Source organism: Triticum aestivum, chromosome 3B (genome assembly GCF_018294505.1).
Source record: "Triticum aestivum cultivar Chinese Spring chromosome 3B, IWGSC CS RefSeq v2.1, whole genome shotgun sequence".
In the NCBI taxonomy this organism is placed as follows: domain Eukaryota; kingdom Viridiplantae; phylum Streptophyta; class Magnoliopsida; order Poales; family Poaceae; genus Triticum; species Triticum aestivum.
This window is the reverse complement of record NC_057801.1, coordinates 834,326,727-834,342,451: the sequence shown is the minus strand read 5'-3', so window position 1 is coordinate 834,342,451 and position 15,725 is coordinate 834,326,727. Positions and strand designations below refer to the sequence as shown.

The 15,725-nt window shown below is 44.2% G+C and overlaps 2 pseudogenes; both read left to right on the top strand.

Annotated features, from left to right (window-relative positions):
* The first annotated feature begins 4,053 nt into the window (after positions 1-4,053).
* On the top strand, positions 4,054-8,861 carry LOC123072785 (disease resistance protein Pik-2-like; annotated as a pseudogene).
* A 116-nt stretch (positions 8,862-8,977) lies between these two features.
* On the top strand, positions 8,978-9,763 carry LOC123072787 (uncharacterized; annotated as a pseudogene).
* The last annotated feature ends 5,962 nt before the right edge of the window (positions 9,764-15,725 follow it).

The window sequence follows — 15,725 nt, the reverse complement described above, 5'->3', positions numbered from 1 at the left end:
CACCACCTTCGGGAGAACCCCCACACATTCCCACGTTCGATGAATGGGTGGCACTAGGCGGTGATAGTCCGGTTAGTACATTTGCCTAACTACTGACAAACTAGGTCTCGTTCATTCAACATTATCATATCATATTTATTGTTAGAATCTTCTCTCAAACATGTAGGGGACTGGTGGATCGACTCCTGCTACGTTGACCCCAGTCACTCTGATCTGGCAGAGTGGTCCTGGTCTTGGCGGTGGCGATTTTGGCGGAGGTGGTCTTGGCGGTAGTGGTTTTGGCGGCGGTGCTTTTGGCGGTGGTGGTCTTGGCGGTGGTGGTTTCGGCAGTGGGGGTCTTGCCTGACGTAGATGATGATACCCGTGCATGTGGTCATCGTGATGATGATACCTTATCTTCTTTAGATGATGATCTTTAGTATGTTGTCATGATGATGATGATCTTTAGATGATGAACTTGAGTATGTTTAGATGCTGATGATGATCTTGAGTATCTTTACATGATGAACTGCCATATTTCTGCATTATCATATATTTTCTGCTTTGAAATGCTGTCAAAATGAATTGAACAGGAAAAAAACAGAGAAAATAAAAAAACAGAATAGATCTATGCCGATGGACAGCCCAGTGACTGCCACGTGGCATGTCTATGCCGACGGCTGGCCATCGGCATAGATATCCATCTATGCACATAGATATCCATCTATGCCGACAGCTTGGCCGTTGGCATAGGTATGACGACGGCCAAGCCGTCGGCATATATTGAATCTATGCCGACGGCTTGGCCGTTGGCATACCTCTGCCACGTGGCAGCCCGTGGCTTGCCAGCACGTTTGACGGCGCCGTTCATTGCCGTCATGTGAAAATTACTGTCGACGGTCGTACGGTGGCCGTCGGCATAGTTGCCTATGCCAACGGCTTTTCTATGCCGATGGTTTGACAAGACTACGCTGACATAATCTATGCCGACGGCAGCCGACAGCAAGAGGCCTATGCCGACGGCCCGTGGCCGTCGGCATAGAGTGCGAGTCCGGTAGTAACAGGCTTTACCGCGAGGGTAAAGTATGCGATTTTCGTTCAGAAAATGCCCTACCTAGGTCACAGGCATATGGACCGACCTCCTGTTCTCTTGTTGACGTTGTGATTCAGGGCCACTTGTAGAAAGCTTCAATCGGCTGAAGAATGATACATTGCCGTTTGCCTAACCTTCAAAATTTGGCAATCACATACTCCCTTTGTTCCATAATAAAAGATCATTTTGCAAGCTGGGATGGAGTGAGTAGATAATACTTGATTATTTTTTCTCACTTTTGAAATACGGCCCAACATAGAGTTAATTGCACAGAAGTACCACAATTCGGACATCACATTCAGATTGGTACCATGATTGCTAATTTTTGCGTGTCAGTACCAACATTGCTCCAGATTTTTGCAAATAGGTCTAAACTCTGTATAAACACGTATTGACGGTGTATCTGACCAGTGGGGCCCGCCTGTCAGGTGCCGACGTGGCATGTATTTTGCAGAAAACCCCCTTATGTTGTATGTAATCACAAAAATGCCCAAATTTTTTGCGAAAAAAGGCTTTCTTTTTTGTTCACAATTTTCACCACCGAATCTGGACTGGTTTGAAATTTTCCGCTACTTGAACAAATAAAGAAACGAAAAGAAAAATTAGGTGCCGCCAGGAGTCGATCCTGTCCTGTGGACCGCAAACATTTTTGGAATTAAAAGATCATCATTTGAGATTTGGTGACAATTTTCGGAATTCATGAACATGTTTTTATTTTTGGTGAACATTTCTTGAACGCGTGAACATTTTTTGAATCCATGAGCTTTTTTTGAAACTAGCAACGTGGCCTGCTCGATGCGCGGGCTAGAACTTTAAAATGTTTAATACTAAAAACATCTTATCTAATTTGTGTAAAAAAAAATTGGAACCAAATCTGATGATGTTTATAAATAAAAGTATTTTTGTAAATATAGTTTTTTCTTAGGTATGTTTGTTTTTCTCATTGAATATATTTCTTATACATTTATCATTTACCTGCTTGTCGGGCATGCCATACTAAATGTACTTTTTATGATGAGACACATTCAATCTATATCTTGTATAATTTTTTTGATAGTTTTATCATGTTTCTATTTTCAATTTATTCCTGAAATACAAATTTAGTAGTTCTTATTGTTTATGTGTAGGCGCATATGTATATTTTCTAACATCATGTAAGAATGACATGTTAATTTTGTAGTTGGAGTGATGAATGTACCTGTAATAATTTTCACTTCGGTGGGCATTACCTCGAACACGCGCGCCAGTTAAGTGCGAAACAAAAGAAAAATGCTGCCGGCCCAGCGCTTCAAAAATAGTATAAGAAAGCGAACACCTGAATTCGAATGCGAACTACGGTGTGTCGTGGTGGTTAGCACCTGGCGCCTGTGGACTGTAGGTCGGGGTCGAATCCCCCCGCGCCTGATTTTTCGGTTCTTTTATTTATTCGTTCGAGTGGCGGAAAATTTCAAACCAGTCCAGATTTGGTGGTGGAAATTGCGAAAAAAAAGAAAGCCTCTCATGGAGCTTTTTTCTCGCAAAAAATTTGGGCATTTTCGTGATTACATACAACGTAAGGGGGTTTTATGCAAAAAAACATGCCACGTTGGCACCTGACGGGCGGGCCCCGCTGGTCAGATACACCGTCAATACGTGTTTATACGCAGTTTAGACCTATTTGCAAAAATCTGGAGTAATGTTGGTACTGACACGCAAAAATTAACAATCATGGTATCAATCTGCATGTGATGTCCGAATTGTGGTACTTCTGTGTAATTAACTCCCCAACATAAGGTATTCTCTTCTTTTTTTTGCATGATGGAAATCCAACGGCTCCACAATGCCATGTTCATGTGCCGAAAAGAGGGAGGAGGGGGATACCGTGATAGAACTGACTGAAGCTGAACCACACCCTCGGCCGCGTCCTCCCGCCACTGCTTCTTCGACCACCTCGGACTCCTCCGGTAGACATCCACCGCGGGATCGATCCCCCCCCCCCCCCCCCCCCCCCAGCTGCTCCGAACTCCTGCAGATTGGTTAGTTGGGGGTAACCGTTGCTAGTTCCGTCCAATTAATTGCTAAACTCTAGTAGGAGTATTTGCTTACAGCATTGTAAGGCTAGATTATGTCGAATAGATAGATCATGTAATGGTTCAACCTCAACCAGATTCATGGTATGTTTTGGTTTTAACTGACAGATAAAACAAGCAGAGCGCAAATTTTGTTGGTGTCTTGGACCCTCCGTTGATCAGAGATCACCAGAATTTTGAGACATATACCTTTCTTGCATACTCCTACATAGGGAGGGATAAGTGCTAGGCAACACATTTCATTTATTCGCGCAGTTTAGAATCTCCAACGTGATGTGTCTGTCTGTGTTGCTTTCCTCCATCCTGTCACAAATATGGCAGCAAGGAACGAATCGATCTTTTCCTCGCGCAAAGAAGGAGAGGCAATGCAGCATCACGCGTGTGTCGCGGTAGCAAGAAAAAGAAGCTTCTTTTCCTGCTCTGCTCTGCACGCCTGTCTATGCTTTGCTTTGGAGGATGGAGGATGGATGATGGACGCTGCGGCAAGTAAAGAATATGTTCTTCCCCTGTGTCTTTGCTCCATTGCCCAATTATATTTCCCTCTGTCTGCTTCTATACCCTGGCTGGTATCTGACGCAGCGAACCTGGCGACTACACCCAATTCGTGCTGGTAATTTTATTTCATTTCTGTTTTTCTTGTCTGCTTTGGTGAATCTCTGAATCATGTGCGTTCAATCTTTATTTAGCATTTGGTCACTTGCTAGTTAAATTATAATAAACTCTAAATTCTTCTTTTTGTATGCACGCAATGCAGATCTTTCAACTGGGAGAGCACTGCTGCCCTTGGGGTTGATCGGTCTTGGTCGCCGTGGGCAAGACCAGGTTTGCTGTGTTTCCACTTTTGTCTTTTATTATTAGCTACAGCCTGGCCGTTGCTAACACCCAGCATTGCTTAACCGCAGAAAGACCCCGCCCGCAAATGGAGGCGACGGCGCTAAGTGTTGGCAAGTCCGTCCTCAGCGGGGCGCTCAGCTATGCCAAATCTGCCGTGGCTGAGGAGGTGGCTCTGCAGCTTGGAGTACAGAGCGACCACATATTCATCACCGACGAGCTCGAGATGATGCGGTCATTCCTCATGGCTGCGCATGACGAGGGAGATGACAATATGGTGGTCAGGACTTGGGTGAAACAGGTCCGTGACGTCTCCTACACTGTGGAAGATTATCTCCTTGATTTTTCTGTTCGTCTTGAGAAGCAGTCTTGGTGGCGCATCCCTTGCACGCTGCTAGACCAGCACCGTGTGGCAAAGCAGATGAAGGAGCTCAGAATCAAGGTGGAGGATGTCAGCCAGAGGAACCAACGGTACCACCTCATCAAGGGCTCTAGCTCCAAGCCTACCTCTGCTGTTGGGAAGCCTACCATCTCAAGTGTGACAATGTCTGCCGCCGATGATGCAAGGCTACTGCGGCAAAAAGCAAAAATGGATCTCATCAAGTTGATCAATTGCAAGGATGATGCACTTCGAGTGATAGCATTGTGGGGCACAAGTAGCAGTGATCTGGGGGAGATTTCCATCATCAAGTGTGCCTATGAAGATCTCATCATACACAAGAATTTTAATTGCTGTGCTTGGATCACATTGATGTGCCCTTTCAATCAGTCAGATTTCATTCGAAGCATTATTAGGCAAATTTATGTTAATTCTCTTCAAGAAACAGGAAAAGAAGGAAAATCAGCTATTGGGGCCCAAGTTTTGAGGATGATGCCAACGATGAAAGAAGATGGTTTGGCTCATGAGTTCAAGAGATATTTAAATTTCAAGAGTTACCTAATTGTACTCAATGGCATACGCACCATTGAGGAGTGGGATTGCATTAAAACATGTTTCCCAAACAACAAGAAAGGAAGCCGAATCATAGTATCCACTGAGAAAGTTGAAGTTGCAAGCTTATGCATAGGAGCAGAGCAGAGGATGAAGCTCTAGTGTGCAAGAAGTTACTTGCTGATCCGTCTCTTTATGTTTTCTACAGTAAGGTAATTTTTGAAGTCCCGAAAATTGTCTAATTGTTGTCCCTATTGTTATTTATGTTCTTTGTCTCAACTAAAAGTTTACATAATTAACTAAAGTTGTTATTGTGTAGTCATGTAAGTTTTATGTTAATAACCATTCTACATAGTTTAATTACAAAATAATTTAATTTTTTCTATTTTCATGAGAAAGAATTTGTTGTACATTTTACTTCTGCTAGAACTGTTATATGTATAGTAACCTTAATTTATCAAGGCCAATGTGCATAAATGATTCCATTTGATGTTTCTACACCTCCCCCTCCCTCCCCTATCATCCGATTGCATGTCCGCTACCTTAGCATTAGATCCAAGCTTGACCATAGTTCCAGTGGTTACAACTGTATCTCATCCTCCATTCGGTCCATTTGTTTTCTAGCTCAAGACCTCAACTCTCTGATGGTGTTATTTCGATTCATGTACTTATCTAGGGTCCACTTGTCAACAAGCACATACTTCTTCCATAAATTATATTCTCTTCATCTTCTTCAACATGAATGAAAGCAAGCAAACTATGGGCTCAAACCCAAATTAGAACCGCCATAAGAGGGAATCACTTGCATTGCTTGTGGCTATAGCCGTTGAGTGACTGCCATTATAGGGAAGATGTAGGTCTTAGCACATAATGAGCAGCCTTGACATGGTATCTTTGAGTGCACTACAAAGCACTTATCAGAAGGATATGCCTTTTTCGTCAGATGTAGCTCTTAGCACATAATGAGCTGCCTTGCCATGGTATCTTTGAGTGTTGCATTAAGAAACACTTACCAGAAGGATATGCCTTTTTCATCCTATCATGGAATGGCTTTACATGTTATAGGTGTGGGCCAACCTAGTTGCCCCTGATTCTCGCGACAAACATTAGAGAATCTCATCAACTGCCATTCACAATCTGCGGACAAGAATGCAATCTGCTCTAATATCAGTGGCCAAATTATATTAAATTATTTTCGTTGTTGTCCTAACGAACAACATGGTCTGTTAGAGATAAGAGATCATCAGATCATTTAAGAACAATAATTATTATATAAAAAATTACATAAAACTTAACACGGGGCAAAATATTATCATCTGTAAAGAAAGACAATACCTAAGCATTAATCGTGTGCTTGTGTTTAGGTTTCTCATGAGAGATGGAGTTCCGTGGAAATAGTCTCTACTGGCGTTGACAGCTCTACAGACAAGAACATCCTCAGCCGCACGGAAACAATGGCTACTCTAGAGGAATCTCGTCTCATTGGGAGAGGGAATGAAAAAGAGGAAATCATCAAACTAATCTCAAATAAATATCTCCCGCAATTTCATGTGATATCCTTGTGGGGAAAGGGTGGTATCGGAAAAACAACACTAGTGAGAGATATTTATCAAAGCCAAGAGATTAGCAGCATGTTTGATAAGCATGCTTGTTTCACAATCATGCGCCCTTTCAACTCAGCACCACTCCTTGAGAGCTTAATTATGCAAATCAAAGATAAGAATGAAGATAAAAATGAGAAAGATTTAAGGAGATGTTTAGAAGGAAAGAGATATTTACTTGTTCTTGATGATTTCTGGTCCAGAGTAGAGTGGGATGCTATAAAAGAGTATTTGCCAGAAACTGCTGGAAGCTGCATAATAGTCACCATAAGGGAAGAGAATATTGCCAAGCACTGCTCAAAGAATGAACGAGACATATACATGCTCAAACATCTGGGTCCTGATGACGCATTTGCCCTCTTCACCAAAAAGGTACAAATGAAGCAGTGTCATACTGAATGCCTCTCTTGTTTCTATTACAGTTATGGAATAAATGTTGTCAATTTGTTTATTTCTTTTTAAAGGGCTAATTTTTTTATTTCACAAAGAATATCTTTATGTCCACTAGAAAATTGGAGTTGCCACTCATCACTTCATTAGAAATCTTATGCAATTGCTAGAATAATACATATAAATACCTCGACCTTGGAATACATAAACTATGATTAAAATAAGATGGGACATGATAATTTGTGTAGTTATAGTTAGGTCCAACCAAATTATTTGTAGATTTTGTACCTGTTAAAGGGAAGTAGGATATCCCTGTTTTACTAGCGAACAACAAAGAAGTCAAACAGTAGAGGTACATATAAAGGTTCATCCTTTTTCTTGTGGATACCGTCTCAACATTTTCACCCACTCGGCTCTACCGCAATAAAAACACATGATTCAGTAATCATGGAAGAATATTCGATCTGCTTTTGTAAGAATCGCTAGTCAGCGTCTCATAGTCTGTATTTGGCTCAGTCCTCTTGAAATCAAGTCACTCTCTTAATCCAGATATTTTCATTTCTTGAAATCGAGCATATTTCCATATCACCTGCCATGCTAACTATGACTATTTATAATTTTCAACATATGCTTGCAGCACGGCAACACTGCTATTAACTTCTATCGAACAACGTATATTCCTAGTTTACTACAATTGTGCTGATGGGACGATAATCTATTTGATCAGACCTAAGAATTATTGTAACTGGGAGATACATCTGATTAGATGGAAACAAAATCTCATCTTTGAAACGCATGAATGGTTGATAAGCTCAAAGAATGATGTAGAAACTTATTATCCAACAAAAAGTAGCATTGTGTCACTTTAACATCTTTGTAGTACATATTCCCATATAAAAAAATGTGTTAGACAATGGTGCATATTTGGTTTCTTTCTTGTTGTACTAAATGACTTGATTGATATGGATTTCAGGTATTTAAGGAGGCCGTAAGTTTGGATGAGCGATATCCAGAGTTGGTTGAACCAACAAAACTAATATTGAAGAAGTGGAGAGGGCTTCCCCTTGCACTAGTCACCATAGGTGGCTTCTTGGCAAACCAACCAAAAACTGCTTTTGAATGGAGAAAATTGAATGATCATATCAGTGCTGAGTTGGAGATGAATCCAGAACTTGAGACCATAAAACCAATCCTTATGAAAAGCTATGATGGTTTACCCTATTACCTCAAGGCTTGTTTCTTGTATCTAGCCATCTTTCCTGAAGACCAGCAGATTGCACGGAGACGCTTAGTGCGTCGTTGGATTGCAGAGGGTTACTCAAGTGAGATGTGTGGCAAGTCTGTAGAGGAAGTATTGGACTCTTACTTCATGGAACTCATAAGCAGGAGCATGATCCTGCCATCTCAACAGTCAATTCATAGTAGGAAAGGAATTGACTCCTGTCATGTCCATGATCTCATTCGTGAAATTGCCACCTCAAAGTCTAAGGAGGAAAATCTTGTTTTCACATTGGAGGAAGGGTGCAGCTTAAATAACCAAGGCACAGTACGTCATCTTGCTGTAAGCAGTGATTGGAAGGGGGATCAAAGTGAATTTGAGAATATAGTACTTATCCAAAGTACGATCGTTGACAGAGTTCGGAAATTGGAGGCCATTTTACACTTCTGATAAGATCAGGTTGTTACGAGTGCTGGATTTGGAAGGCAAGTGGGATCTAGTTGATCATCATCTTGAGCACATTGGGAAGCTTGTACATCTTAGATATCTTTCTCTAAGGGGACATGCTGATATATTTCACCTGCCAAATTCGTTGGGGAACCTGATACAACTCCATACACTAGATATTTCAGGCACAAGCATAATAAAGCTACCAAGGATCATGATCAAGCTTGTGAAGATGCAACATATTCTTGCTAGCGATATAGGAATGAGAAATGCCAATATGTTTGCTTATGCAGAGGAGTAGTCACGGATGAGTTTGCCTTTATACTCAGTAGGTTGTTGTTTGTCATGTTGTGCACCTGATGTACTGGCAAATGATCTTGGGCTTGATGATGGTGGACAACTTAACAGGCATGATGTATGCACTGCATTTGTTGCAACATATTACCTTATTATGCGGCGGGAGGACGAAATCCAGGTGGTGTGGAAGTGCCAAGAGGGATTTGGAGACTGAAGGCCCTGCACACACTCCGTACCATGGACATCTAAGTGGGAAAGGCTCTTGTAGAAGATATAAAAAAGCTCACCCACTTGCGCAAGTTAGGATTGACAGGCATCAACAAGTGAAACGGTCAAGACTTGTGTTCAGCTATTGCTCATCTCAGCAGCCTGGATTCATTGTCACTGCACTCCCACGGATGGAGGACAGGTTTATCAGGCTGCTTGGATGGCATGTCCTCACCCCCAGAAAACCTGCAGAGCCTCAAGTGGATCCAGGGCCTCAAAAATCTCGTGAAGCTGAAACTAGAGGGGTCGAGGATATCGGAGCATGATGCGGCCATACAAGTCCTTGGGAATCTACCAAACCTGGCCACCCTACGTCTATTGGATTACTCGTTTGATGGTGAAGAGGTTTGTTTCAGTTTTCGTCGGGAGGCATTCCCGAGCCTGAATGTGCTGGAGCTGTATTGCATAGGAAACCTCAAGTCGGTGGGATTTGAAGGAGCAGCCCCTAAGCTTGAGTTGCTGCAGTATTTAGATTGGGGCAACATTGTTGGGTTGTTCTGTGGGTTAGCATATCTCCCAAGCCTCAAGGAATTTATGCTGCATGAGTCGAACTGGCAGGCCACCGAGTTGGTGGAGCACTTGCGAGGCCAGCTCGAAGAGAATATAAACAAGCCCGTTTTGAGGAGGTGGGGGGACTAGCTGTATTCTTTTGTTTTTGCGGGGAAGGACTAGATAGCCGTATCCCTCCTGTGTAATACTAGACCGCCTGGAAGTTGTATCAGCAACTGCATGTGTAACCTTTGTGTAGGCACCGGCTGTCATTTTGTCCATCGATCGTGAGTATTTGATTTCGATATTTGTTTGTGTGGGCACATGATAGTTCAGTCAATAATTTTCTTGATTCGATTGCACTATTACTATTAGCGATGTGATTTGGGAGCAACTAGCTAGCTAGAGGGAATAGGAGAGAAGAATCATGTGCGTGTCCACTCTGCTTTGAGGTTGGCACGCTCAGCATTTCCTCAGTTGAGGGAGTTCCAAGACCGGAGTATATATAAAATCGGTGGCTGCTGGCGTTTCCCCGCTCTCTGTTTTGCTGCCTGTAATAATGCGTTTCTAAGCCTGAAGTGCCTTTCTGTTATCATCATCTTGCGGTTGCGGGCCGTGGCTGAGCTTATATATTGTCCTCATCGGGGCCCTAACAGATGATGTTAATTAACCGTGGAACTCGTTTCATTTCAATGGAAAAATGGAACGGGGCACGATTCCTCTATTATTCTACTCTAAAAGGAAAAGAGTACTAACTACTAGTGTTTCCTCACTTCCATGTACCTGCATTCAATTCATTAGCAAGCTATGCCATGCCCGTGATGGATTTGGAACACTCTTTGAGTGGCCCGGATAGATGATGTCTCTTCTAGCTCTGACCTTCATACATCTCTCCTTGTGTATATATTGTTTCGGCATGTACAGAACCTCGTCCAGTAGTACCCACACATGTTTGTGTGCTATACATGTATTCATTGTCGAGGGAAAGGGAAAAGTTGTATAGTATGCTTACACAATGTTCGCAGATTAAAGAAAGGAGCCTATTCTACTGAAGCCCAAGACATGGAGAAATGCGTTCTGCAGTTATTAGCGAGCTGTCAAGATGCAACACCATCACTGTTTCCGCGCATATTTGGATAGAGTATGTATTGCCATGCTTTGGTTTGGGAGCCGACAATCCTGTGATGACACTTAATTTAAGCACGTACTCCCTCCGTACGAAAATACTTGTCATCGAAATTAATGAAAAGAGATGTATCTAGAACTAAAATCCATCTAGATACATCCCCTTTTATCCATTTTGATGACAAGTATTTCCGGACGGAGGGACTATGTCACTGTATTTTCCTGTTCCAAGGAATGCACCAGGTTATGTTATGTGCGTCATCTGGCTTTGATTCCAGGGAACACACTAGCTAGCTGTAACTCAGATCATAGATGATGACCTTTTATTTATCTCCTTCGGTGTGGTTTCAGTAGTCACTGTATCACCAACTGCATGCATGCGTGAGCTGCTACTCCCTTTGTAAGAGCAAATGGCATTCGTCGTTTTGTTTGCCCGTAGTGACTCTTTGAGGACAGTTTAGTCAGCAGTAACAAATTTCCATGTTTTATTTCAGGAAACAGAGCAAGTGCTACCAAATTGAAGTGTCCACTCTGCTTTAAGGTCAGTATTTCCAGCATTATTTATTGTTTACTCGGCTGTCAGATTCCACTAACCTGAAACTGAAACTGCAGAACCATGAAGACGCGGAAGAGATGTTCATGGTCTGTTGCATACTTCATATTCTAACTTGGAGGTGAGGAAGAGATGTTCCTGTGGGTTTCATTGACCAAACTGAAACTGCAGAAGCATTAAGATAGGGCGGCGGCGGCGGCGGTTGATCAGTCTTGTTAAAATGAGTGGTGGCCATCAATGGCAACAACCAAATCTCTGTGGACATCAAGCCTTTTGCCTTTGCCCCCAAGTCCTCCCAGGATTACATTGGTCTGTGGACTGCTCTGCCTGCCATAACATTTTGGCGAAAGATTCAGTCATCCTTTCAGAGATTGGCGAGGTGTCAATATGTAACAAAATCACCATGGGAAGCTACAAGTACAATCAAGCAGCGACAGAACTGTTTCTGCAAATACGAGTCATGATTGGATAAAGTGACACGTAACTTAGGTATGCCACTGTATTTCTTGTCTGCATATATGCTTGAACAATTGCCTAACTTGATCCTGACCCTCATTTGTCCGCCAGCGCAACCGTGCCCCCAACTTCATAACTCGCATACCGATACAGATACAAACACAATGCAGCATTGATCATGACATATGTAGGTAGCATAAGACAACAACAGCGGACAACACAAGACATAGTTTAGCTGTCCACCGAAGTTGACCCTCCTCTGGAACGCTCAGCCCCCCGAGAAGGTCAAGTGGCTCGGGTCTTTCTCCAGTATCATCTCCGTTCGCATGTTCCCGTCCCCCAATAGTTTCTCGTTGTAGTTCTTTATCCCCTGAACATCCCCGTGTCATTTGCAAACCACGCATTTTTACCCACTCTTCCTTTGTAAACTAGTATTCACTACAGTAAACAGGTAATTTGCCGTCTGTGGATCACAGACGGCAAAGAGCTAAATCTAGACGGCAAAGATTTTGCTGTCATGAAGCAGATGACAAAATCAAACGACAAAGATAAGTTGGCAAAGAATACTTTGTCATCAGCTTTTCATCAAACAGATGGCAAAGACTTTGCCGTCTGCCAAATCTGCTTCATCGTCAGCCTTATAAATCACAGACGGCAAAAAAAAGTACTTTTGCCGTCAGCCAGACTACATCTGTACGGTCAACTATTCGTGTCTTCGCCGTCAGCCTCGTATATCACATACGGCAAAGAAAGGGGTCGAATTAAAAAACAACACGAAGCAGCGTCGCTCCCGAGGGATGCGGTCAACGCATGGAGTGCACTGCCCATGTTTCTTCTTCTTTTAACAGGCAAAGGATTGGGCGTGTTTAGTGCTTTCATTCAATGATAATGCAGTACAAAACGCAAACATGACCCTGAAAAAAATAAAGCCACATAATAGTCTCGGAAATTAACACAAAGGACCCTAAAAGTAAAAGTAAAAATCAATCGGGTCCTTCTTCTCCCCTGTTGTGCTCTGTTCGCCTCGCCGTCCGGCCCCAACGCTCGCCGCACTGCTCTGTCGTGCTCTGCTCGCTGCGCCGTCGCCCGGCCCTGCTCGGTCGTGTCGCTCCGTCTTAGCCGTGCTCGGGAGCCAACTCGCTCTAACGCCACGACGAGGCACGCGAGGAAGGTCGGGGATGGGCGGTGCTCGACCGGCGGAGCTCGCGAGGTGGAGCGCCCGGCTGCTCTAGCGGCGGAGCTCACGAGGCGGAGCGCACGAACGGCGGGTGAGGAGGAGCTCGGAGTGTGGACGGGCTTGGGTGTGCGGCCGGAGGAGTTGTGGTGCGCACGGTCGGCGGGTGAGGATGAGCTCGCGAGGTGGACCTTCATGCGGCACTGGCGAGGTGGCAGACGGACGGGCGGGAGGGTGCTGGGCGCGAAGGCGAACGGACGGGCGGGAGGGCGCTGGCCGCGACGTGTGGTTGCTTGGGGACGGGCGGGCGCTGGGCTAAGCATGTGGCTGCTCGGGGACACCTAACGGGCGGGCAGGCGTTGCCCAGCGACCTGTGGCTGCTCCGGGGAGGATTAGGGAGGAGGGAGTAGGAGAGAGAAGGGCGCTGGCCGGCGGTGTTCTACTGCTCGGGGAGGTGGAGAGAAGAGGGAGCACGGGGGAGGATATGGGAGTTGTGGATGGGGCGGTAGGGTCATGGCCTCGTGGGTGGGGGCGTGCATGGGGGTGCGTGCGTCGTGGGGTGGGTGGAGGCGTGCGTCCGACGGCGTGGGATGCGCTTAGGCTGGTCATACTGGGAGTAACTTAGCTAGTAACATAACGCTCTTCGAGAAAATTCTGCTTATGTGGTAAGTAATTAATGAGAGGTGGTAACATAATATGTTACTGTAACATAGCGCTTTTCAAGACAAGATGAGTCTATGAGCTAGTAAATGAAGCCATCTATGATACTACTATTATGTTACTTTGCATTATGAAGGTAGTAACTTAGACTAGTGTCATATGCATGACACTAGTCTAAGTTACTCCCCACTATGACCAGCCTTATGAGATATTGCCAAGTCATCGATACGTGTGCTTAATCTGCGTGATGTGCTTCTTCTTTGCCGTCCGTGAAAATAAATACAGATGGCAAAGAGCTCACTTTGACGTCTGCCAAAAATAAGATGTCTGCCAAAACAAATACAGACGGCAACATTTCTTTGTCGTCTGTAATTTTTGTTGCAGACGTCAAAGTGAGCTCTTTGCCGTCTGTGTTTTTTTTTCGCAGACGGCAAAGTCTATTTTACCGTCTACTGATGACAGCAAACCCCCTCGTTGCCGTCTGCCCGACGAAAGCTGACGGCAAGGACACCTCCTGGCGGCAAATTAGTTGTTTCCCGTAGTGATTACAGTGCTTGTTAACCCTGTCGAAGATTGTGTTCTTCAGTGACGGAGCTTAACAGAGACAGTTGAGGGGGAATAGCGGAGTTAAGGGGGCTCAAAGGACAAATTCAACTTAAACAATGATAATCTTCAAAGCACAATATTTCACATAATTTCTCTAGGGTATGGGGGCCATAGCCCCCCTTGGCCCTAGTGAATCTCCACCGCTAATATGCTTACTGATGGTGCTGTACTGGATGAGGGGATGGTAGTTGAAACTGAAGAGCTACGTCACGCTCCGGGGGTTAGGGAGCCACACCACCGGATTCCATCTTGTCACAAGACAGTGGATCATTGGCAAGAAGAAAGAATAAAATCTTACGCAGAACTTGTTCGTGCCGCTGCTCATCGATCTTGGACCTTATCGCCGACACATTGGTGGTGTTGATGCAGGTGTAGCCTGGCACACTGATGCTAAAGATGGTCGGCATCTTGGGGCCACCGTGCTCATCGAAGGCAAAGTTGGTGACGTACAGCTCGAACTTCGAGGCGCTTTCCTGTTGCTCTACGTGACGGACGATAGTGTGTCGCCGCGGTAGATGTTTCTGTTTTATCCGCCGGTGGACGTGTGGCGTCGTCATTATATTATTGGACTCTTGAAAATGGTGTGTTTATTTGTCTTGAAAGAAAACTTTTATAGTAGAGTAATTATCATCTGTTATCTCAAGTTGCTGATTTTGTCTTTTATCCCATTTAGTAAACCTCACGCATGAAGAAGGATGTTCAAAATAAAAAATGTTAATGCTTGGTCAGCTAATATATTTACTTAAAATGTCGCTTAACATGCCATCTGGTTTTCTTGACAAGATAATCCACCATCTGATCACCACTCGGCATGGATGGTGAGCTATCTCCAAAACAATGAACAATCTACCATCCGTTTCTCCGCAGATGGGCGGGCCGGCGGACGTGGAGGCGTTTCGATCGGTACTCCCTCCCCTCCTTGCTCCCGTTCATGCAGATTGGTTGGGGTAACTGTCCAATTAAATCCCTGCGGTCATACTCTACTAAACTCTGTTTTCTGACAGCATTGTACTACTGCTTAATTGGTTGTGTCGAGTAGAGCATGTAATGGTAATTCCACCAGCTGATCCATGTGAATTTCTGCTTTGAGTGACTTCAGTTGGTATCTTCAGAAAATTGCAGCAAAACTATTTGGGGATTTGCTCTGACTTCAGTTGAGAGCTTCATGGAATTTATGGTCTGGCTTCAGGCATCGGGTTGGAACTCAACTGGGTCAGAGTATAGAAAAACCCTGAACTTATAACTTAACTTAAGCCATTAAACTCTTAAATGAAGTCACAGTTACCGAAAAAGGGTTTCCCCCCGCTTTATATTCCAAAACAACCAACACCGATACATGATCGCTGGGGCGAACATCACAACAAGCCCAAAAGAAAAAGAAGAAGAAACAAATGCCAACAACGGCAGCTCGACAGAGCACGGATGACCCGCCACCGCTACGCCCACCAAAGACAAACCACTACAACCCGAGGCTCCGGACCACCGCGTACAAAACAGCACCTCCAAGAAGGAAAGCGACGCCGACGACGCTGCTACCC